The following is an 8,147-nucleotide window of genomic DNA, read 5'->3' as shown; positions in this document are numbered from 1 at the left end:
CGTTGAAAACACTCTCCTGAGTAAAGGAGACAACTTCCGTGCGGTGTCCGGGTTTCGAACCCGGACCAGCTACTTGGGAAGCATCCATGCTGACCGACACACCACCACCGCCCTCTGCTACGCGCTGCTTGCGCCGTGATGTGTCGCCTTCCCTCCTGGCGCCAGAGGCCGAAGGCAATCTCGCTGTAGGCGCTCAACGCCGAGTGGAAGGCGAGCACATCTGAACCCGTTTTGCTGGTGCTGCTAGGGCGATATACTGTAACTGAGCGCAGAACGAACTTTCACTGAAGAATCTGCCCTTTAATGCACATCAGGGCGAATATGAAATTTCTAGTATGAAGTACCCACTGACGATCCAAAGGCGTTTCAGTATGTATGCGTCGGTCCCACCGGGGCAGTGCCTAAGTATTGTAAAGTGAAGGTCGACAGTTTGAGCCTCACAGGAAGTATTTCATTGGCTTCCCACGAGTGCGTAATGTACAGCGTGGCTGTTGCTAGGAAACGGCCTTATTTGCCGTTCGTTAATATCTAGTTTTCTTTGCATCAATGTGAAAATGTTACTATTACTAAATACAGTTTTGCTAGTTACAGTTCAAACTGGAAACGACGGAAGAAAGCGGTCCAACGCGCCACATTGGCTCCCGAAAGGGAGGGTGCGTTTCCTACGCCACGTCTGACATTGTGTCTTAAATATTCTAAAACTGACATAATTACATCCTACCAAAAAAGAAACAGATTTCGCAGCGAGGTTCTTGAGATAGAGATGGAAGTCACTGGAGCGAATGCCTCGCACGTCAGATTGGCCGAGCGGTCTAAGGCGCCAGATTTAAGCTCTGGTTCCCGTAAGGGAGCTTGGGTTCGAACCCCACATCTGACAAAGCATTTTGAACATTCTGAAACTAACGTACTCCCTTCATCTTATAGAACAAGTAAATTACGCAGAAACACGCCATGCAGATTTTACTAGAGACGACAGTGACAGCGGTGCAGGCGTCGCACGTCCGATAGCCCGAGCGGTCGGAAAGAAATAGCGGAACATACTTTTCCTGTGTCGAGGTTTAGCTCTTCTCACGGACGTTTCCGTTGTCGTTGTGTTGTGGCTCTGGGTTCCAAGCGACAGCGAGAAAACCTCAACAGCAACACATACGTGTTTAAATGAATCGTAGGGCCTTAATAAAGATAGATGAAACGGTGGTTCAGGTACTGGAGTTCTGAAGCGGCCGTATTGCGTGGGCAGTAAGCTCACTAAGTTAGTGTGTCATGCTAATAACGGGAAGGCTGTGGGTTACGTCCCACCAAGGGCTATTCCATATTGCTTCCCTAAAAGGCAGCGCGAGAGACTGCCAGGCAAATCTCAAGTGATCTGTACAAGGACTAAGATGTCCACACGTCTGGAAACGTTCTCGCCGACTTCTGTGCCACGCTGACGACACGGGTTCTCGTCCGATCACCGAAGTTAAGCAGCATTTTTGCGTGCTTAGTACACGGCTCGGTGACTAACTAGGATGTCTGCGTGCTGTTGGATTCTTTAATTTTGCCTTTTCCCTTAGTTTTCGGTGTTGCTGCGCGGTAATGATACGGTCCAGCACGCTGACCCGTCTCTTGCCTCTCGGTACCCAAATTCGCGAAGCTGCGGCCACAGTCAAATGAAAGGGTCCGTTGTGTGTTTGTCGAGTTGGTCTCTCCCAGTCGATTCTAGCGCCTGTCCTCTACATATACGCCCATTTGCAAGCGTCAGCTTTCGCGTCAGCCGAGCAAAGTCGAGACAAGTCGACACATGGGGACACACGATGCTGTGAATCGCAATCCGCACTAGCCTACGCGGAGCGCGACGAGGGGCGAAGGAAAACCATTCGTAACACGACAGTTCGGAAACTCGACGATCGCGAGCGTTGAAAACACTCTCCTGAGTAAAGGAGACAACTTCCGTGCGGTGTCCGGGTTTCGAACCCGGACCAGCTACTTGGGAAGCATCCATGCTGACCGACACACCACCACCGCCCTCTGCTACGCGCTGCTTGCGCCGTGATGTGTCGCCTTCCCTCCTGGCGCCAGAGGCCGAAGGCAATCTCGCTGTAGGCGCTCAACGCCGAGTGGAAGGCGAGCACATCTGAACCCGTTTTGCTGGTGCTGCTAGGGCGATATACTGTAACTGAGCGCAGAACGAACTTTCACTGAAGAATCTGCCCTTTAATGCACATCAGGGCGAATATGAAATTTCTAGTATGAAGTACCCACTGACGATCCAAAGGCGTTTCAGTATGTATGCGTCGGTCCCACCGGGGCAGTGCCTAAGTATTGTAAAGTGAAGGTCGACAGTTTGAGCCTCACAGGAAGTATTTCATTGGCTTCCCACGAGTGCGTAATGTACAGCGTGGCTGTTGCTAGGAAACGGCCTTATTTGCCGTTCGTTAATATCTAGTTTTCTTTGCATCAATGTGAAAATGTTACTATTACTAAATACAGTTTTGCTAGTTACAGTTCAAACTGGAAACGACGGAAGAAAGCGGTCCAACGCGCCACATTGGCTCCCGAAAGGGAGGGTGCGTTTCCTACGCCACGTCTGACATTGTGTCTTAAATATTCTAAAACTGACATAATTACATCCTACCAAAAAAGAAACAGATTTCGCAGCGAGGTTCTTGAGATAGAGATGGAAGTCACTGGAGCGAATGCCTCGCACGTCAGATTGGCCGAGCGGTCTAAGGCGCCAGATTTAAGCTCTGGTTCCCGTAAGGGAGCTTGGGTTCGAACCCCACATCTGACAAAGCATTTTGAACATTCTGAAACTAACGTACTCCCTTCATCTTATAGAACAAGTAAATTACGCAGAAACACGCCATGCAGATTTTACTAGAGACGACAGTGACAGCGGTGCAGGCGTCGCACGTCCGATAGCCCGAGCGGTCGGAAAGAAATAGCGGAACATACTTTTCCTGTGTCGAGGTTTAGCTCTTCTCACGGACGTTTCCGTTGTCGTTGTGTTGTGGCTCTGGGTTCCAAGCGACAGCGAGAAAACCTCAACAGCAACACATACGTGTTTAAATGAATCGTAGGGCCTTAATAAAGATAGATGAAACGGTGGTTCAGGTACTGGAGTTCTGAAGCGGCCGTATTGCGTGGGCAGTAAGCTCACTAAGTTAGTGTGTCATGCTAATAACGGGAAGGCTGTGGGTTACGTCCCACCAAGGGCTATTCCATATTGCTTCCCTAAAAGGCAGCGCGAGAGACTGCCAGGCAAATCTCAAGTGATCTGTACAAGGACTAAGATGTCCACACGTCTGGAAACGTTCTCGCCGACTTCTGTGCCACGCTGACGACACGGGTTCTCGTCCGATCACCGAAGTTAAGCAGCATTTTTGCGTGCTTAGTACACGGCTCGGTGACTAACTAGGATGTCTGCGTGCTGTTGGATTCTTTAATTTTGCCTTTTCCCTTAGTTTTCGGTGTTGCTGCGCGGTAATGATACGGTCCAGCACGCTGACCCGTCTCTTGCCTCTCGGTACCCAAATTCGCGAAGCTGCGGCCACAGTCAAATGAAAGGGTCCGTTGTGTGTTTGTCGAGTTGGTCTCTCCCAGTCGATTCTAGCGCCTGTCCTCTACATATACGCCCATTTGCAAGCGTCAGCTTTCGCGTCAGCCGAGCAAAGTCGAGACAAGTCGACACATGGGGACACACGATGCTGTGAATCGCAATCCGCACTAGCCTACGCGGAGCGCGACGAGGGGCGAAGGAAAACCATTCGTAACACGACAGTTCGGAAACTCGACGATCGCGAGCGTTGAAAACACTCTCCTGAGTAAAGGAGACAACTTCCGTGCGGTGTCCGGGTTTCGAACCCGGACCAGCTACTTGGGAAGCATCCATGCTGACCGACACACCACCACCGCCCTCTGCTACGCGCTGCTTGCGCCGTGATGTGTCGCCTTCCCTCCTGGCGCCAGAGGCCGAAGGCAATCTCGCTGTAGGCGCTCAACGCCGAGTGGAAGGCGAGCACATCTGAACCCGTTTTGCTGGTGCTGCTAGGGCGATATACTGTAACTGAGCGCAGAACGAACTTTCACTGAAGAATCTGCCCTTTAATGCACATCAGGGCGAATATGAAATTTCTAGTATGAAGTACCCACTGACGATCCAAAGGCGTTTCAGTATGTATGCGTCGGTCCCACCGGGGCAGTGCCTAAGTATTGTAAAGTGAAGGTCGACAGTTTGAGCCTCACAGGAAGTATTTCATTGGCTTCCCACGAGTGCGTAATGTACAGCGTGGCTGTTGCTAGGAAACGGCCTTATTTGCCGTTCGTTAATATCTAGTTTTCTTTGCATCAATGTGAAAATGTTACTATTACTAAATACAGTTTTGCTAGTTACAGTTCAAACTGGAAACGACGGAAGAAAGCGGTCCAACGCGCCACATTGGCTCCCGAAAGGGAGGGTGCGTTTCCTACGCCACGTCTGACATTGTGTCTTAAATATTCTAAAACTGACATAATTACATCCTACCAAAAAAGAAACAGATTTCGCAGCGAGGTTCTTGAGATAGAGATGGAAGTCACTGGAGCGAATGCCTCGCACGTCAGATTGGCCGAGCGGTCTAAGGCGCCAGATTTAAGCTCTGGTTCCCGTAAGGGAGCTTGGGTTCGAACCCCACATCTGACAAAGCATTTTGAACATTCTGAAACTAACGTACTCCCTTCATCTTATAGAACAAGTAAATTACGCAGAAACACGCCATGCAGATTTTACTAGAGACGACAGTGACAGCGGTGCAGGCGTCGCACGTCCGATAGCCCGAGCGGTCGGAAAGAAATAGCGGAACATACTTTTCCTGTGTCGAGGTTTAGCTCTTCTCACGGACGTTTCCGTTGTCGTTGTGTTGTGGCTCTGGGTTCCAAGCGACAGCGAGAAAACCTCAACAGCAACACATACGTGTTTAAATGAATCGTAGGGCCTTAATAAAGATAGATGAAACGGTGGTTCAGGTACTGGAGTTCTGAAGCGGCCGTATTGCGTGGGCAGTAAGCTCACTAAGTTAGTGTGTCATGCTAATAACGGGAAGGCTGTGGGTTACGTCCCACCAAGGGCTATTCCATATTGCTTCCCTAAAAGGCAGCGCGAGAGACTGCCAGGCAAATCTCAAGTGATCTGTACAAGGACTAAGATGTCCACACGTCTGGAAACGTTCTCGCCGACTTCTGTGCCACGCTGACGACACGGGTTCTCGTCCGATCACCGAAGTTAAGCAGCATTTTTGCGTGCTTAGTACACGGCTCGGTGACTAACTAGGATGTCTGCGTGCTGTTGGATTCTTTAATTTTGCCTTTTCCCTTAGTTTTCGGTGTTGCTGCGCGGTAATGATACGGTCCAGCACGCTGACCCGTCTCTTGCCTCTCGGTACCCAAATTCGCGAAGCTGCGGCCACAGTCAAATGAAAGGGTCCGTTGTGTGTTTGTCGAGTTGGTCTCTCCCAGTCGATTCTAGCGCCTGTCCTCTACATATACGCCCATTTGCAAGCGTCAGCTTTCGCGTCAGCCGAGCAAAGTCGAGACAAGTCGACACATGGGGACACACGATGCTGTGAATCGCAATCCGCACTAGCCTACGCGGAGCGCGACGAGGGGCGAAGGAAAACCATTCGTAACACGACAGTTCGGAAACTCGACGATCGCGAGCGTTGAAAACACTCTCCTGAGTAAAGGAGACAACTTCCGTGCGGTGTCCGGGTTTCGAACCCGGACCAGCTACTTGGGAAGCATCCATGCTGACCGACACACCACCACCGCCCTCTGCTACGCGCTGCTTGCGCCGTGATGTGTCGCCTTCCCTCCTGGCGCCAGAGGCCGAAGGCAATCTCGCTGTAGGCGCTCAACGCCGAGTGGAAGGCGAGCACATCTGAACCCGTTTTGCTGGTGCTGCTAGGGCGATATACTGTAACTGAGCGCAGAACGAACTTTCACTGAAGAATCTGCCCTTTAATGCACATCAGGGCGAATATGAAATTTCTAGTATGAAGTACCCACTGACGATCCAAAGGCGTTTCAGTATGTATGCGTCGGTCCCACCGGGGCAGTGCCTAAGTATTGTAAAGTGAAGGTCGACAGTTTGAGCCTCACAGGAAGTATTTCATTGGCTTCCCACGAGTGCGTAATGTACAGCGTGGCTGTTGCTAGGAAACGGCCTTATTTGCCGTTCGTTAATATCTAGTTTTCTTTGCATCAATGTGAAAATGTTACTATTACTAAATACAGTTTTGCTAGTTACAGTTCAAACTGGAAACGACGGAAGAAAGCGGTCCAACGCGCCACATTGGCTCCCGAAAGGGAGGGTGCGTTTCCTACGCCACGTCTGACATTGTGTCTTAAATATTCTAAAACTGACATAATTACATCCTACCAAAAAAGAAACAGATTTCGCAGCGAGGTTCTTGAGATAGAGATGGAAGTCACTGGAGCGAATGCCTCGCACGTCAGATTGGCCGAGCGGTCTAAGGCGCCAGATTTAAGCTCTGGTTCCCGTAAGGGAGCTTGGGTTCGAACCCCACATCTGACAAAGCATTTTGAACATTCTGAAACTAACGTACTCCCTTCATCTTATAGAACAAGTAAATTACGCAGAAACACGCCATGCAGATTTTACTAGAGACGACAGTGACAGCGGTGCAGGCGTCGCACGTCCGATAGCCCGAGCGGTCGGAAAGAAATAGCGGAACATACTTTTCCTGTGTCGAGGTTTAGCTCTTCTCACGGACGTTTCCGTTGTCGTTGTGTTGTGGCTCTGGGTTCCAAGCGACAGCGAGAAAACCTCAACAGCAACACATACGTGTTTAAATGAATCGTAGGGCCTTAATAAAGATAGATGAAACGGTGGTTCAGGTACTGGAGTTCTGAAGCGGCCGTATTGCGTGGGCAGTAAGCTCACTAAGTTAGTGTGTCATGCTAATAACGGGAAGGCTGTGGGTTACGTCCCACCAAGGGCTATTCCATATTGCTTCCCTAAAAGGCAGCGCGAGAGACTGCCAGGCAAATCTCAAGTGATCTGTACAAGGACTAAGATGTCCACACGTCTGGAAACGTTCTCGCCGACTTCTGTGCCACGCTGACGACACGGGTTCTCGTCCGATCACCGAAGTTAAGCAGCATTTTTGCGTGCTTAGTACACGGCTCGGTGACTAACTAGGATGTCTGCGTGCTGTTGGATTCTTTAATTTTGCCTTTTCCCTTAGTTTTCGGTGTTGCTGCGCGGTAATGATACGGTCCAGCACGCTGACCCGTCTCTTGCCTCTCGGTACCCAAATTCGCGAAGCTGCGGCCACAGTCAAATGAAAGGGTCCGTTGTGTGTTTGTCGAGTTGGTCTCTCCCAGTCGATTCTAGCGCCTGTCCTCTACATATACGCCCATTTGCAAGCGTCAGCTTTCGCGTCAGCCGAGCAAAGTCGAGACAAGTCGACACATGGGGACACACGATGCTGTGAATCGCAATCCGCACTAGCCTACGCGGAGCGCGACGAGGGGCGAAGGAAAACCATTCGTAACACGACAGTTCGGAAACTCGACGATCGCGAGCGTTGAAAACACTCTCCTGAGTAAAGGAGACAACTTCCGTGCGGTGTCCGGGTTTCGAACCCGGACCAGCTACTTGGGAAGCATCCATGCTGACCGACACACCACCACCGCCCTCTGCTACGCGCTGCTTGCGCCGTGATGTGTCGCCTTCCCTCCTGGCGCCAGAGGCCGAAGGCAATCTCGCTGTAGGCGCTCAACGCCGAGTGGAAGGCGAGCACATCTGAACCCGTTTTGCTGGTGCTGCTAGGGCGATATACTGTAACTGAGCGCAGAACGAACTTTCACTGAAGAATCTGCCCTTTAATGCACATCAGGGCGAATATGAAATTTCTAGTATGAAGTACCCACTGACGATCCAAAGGCGTTTCAGTATGTATGCGTCGGTCCCACCGGGGCAGTGCCTAAGTATTGTAAAGTGAAGGTCGACAGTTTGAGCCTCACAGGAAGTATTTCATTGGCTTCCCACGAGTGCGTAATGTACAGCGTGGCTGTTGCTAGGAAACGGCCTTATTTGCCGTTCGTTAATATCTAGTTTTCTTTGCATCAATGTGAAAATGTTACTATTACTAAATACAGTTTTGCTAGTT

The 8,147-nt window shown here is 50.5% G+C and overlaps 4 non-coding genes across 4 annotated transcripts; all 4 read left to right on the top strand.

Moving 5' to 3' along the window:
* Window positions 1-793: 793 nt before the first annotated feature.
* On the top strand, window positions 794-877 carry Trnal-uaa (transfer RNA leucine (anticodon UAA)). The gene has a single exon. It is a non-coding gene; the product is annotated as a tRNA-Leu (tRNA).
* A 1,806-nt stretch (window positions 878-2,683) lies between these two features.
* Trnal-uaa (transfer RNA leucine (anticodon UAA)) lies at window positions 2,684-2,767 on the top strand. Its single transcript has one exon. It is a non-coding gene; the product is annotated as a tRNA-Leu (tRNA).
* Window positions 2,768-4,573: 1,806 nt separating this feature from the next.
* Trnal-uaa (transfer RNA leucine (anticodon UAA)) lies at window positions 4,574-4,657 on the top strand. The gene has a single exon. It is a non-coding gene; the product is annotated as a tRNA-Leu (tRNA).
* Window positions 4,658-6,463: 1,806 nt separating this feature from the next.
* On the top strand, window positions 6,464-6,547 carry Trnal-uaa (transfer RNA leucine (anticodon UAA)). Its single transcript has one exon. It is a non-coding gene; the product is annotated as a tRNA-Leu (tRNA).
* The last annotated feature ends 1,600 nt before the right edge of the window (window positions 6,548-8,147 follow it).

Source organism: Schistocerca cancellata, unplaced genomic scaffold (genome assembly GCF_023864275.1).
Source record: "Schistocerca cancellata isolate TAMUIC-IGC-003103 unplaced genomic scaffold, iqSchCanc2.1 HiC_scaffold_21, whole genome shotgun sequence".
Classification (NCBI taxonomy): Eukaryota; Metazoa; Arthropoda; class Insecta; order Orthoptera; family Acrididae; genus Schistocerca; species Schistocerca cancellata.
Note: the sequence above shows the minus strand (reverse complement) of the source record. Positions and strands in the feature narration are given on the sequence as shown.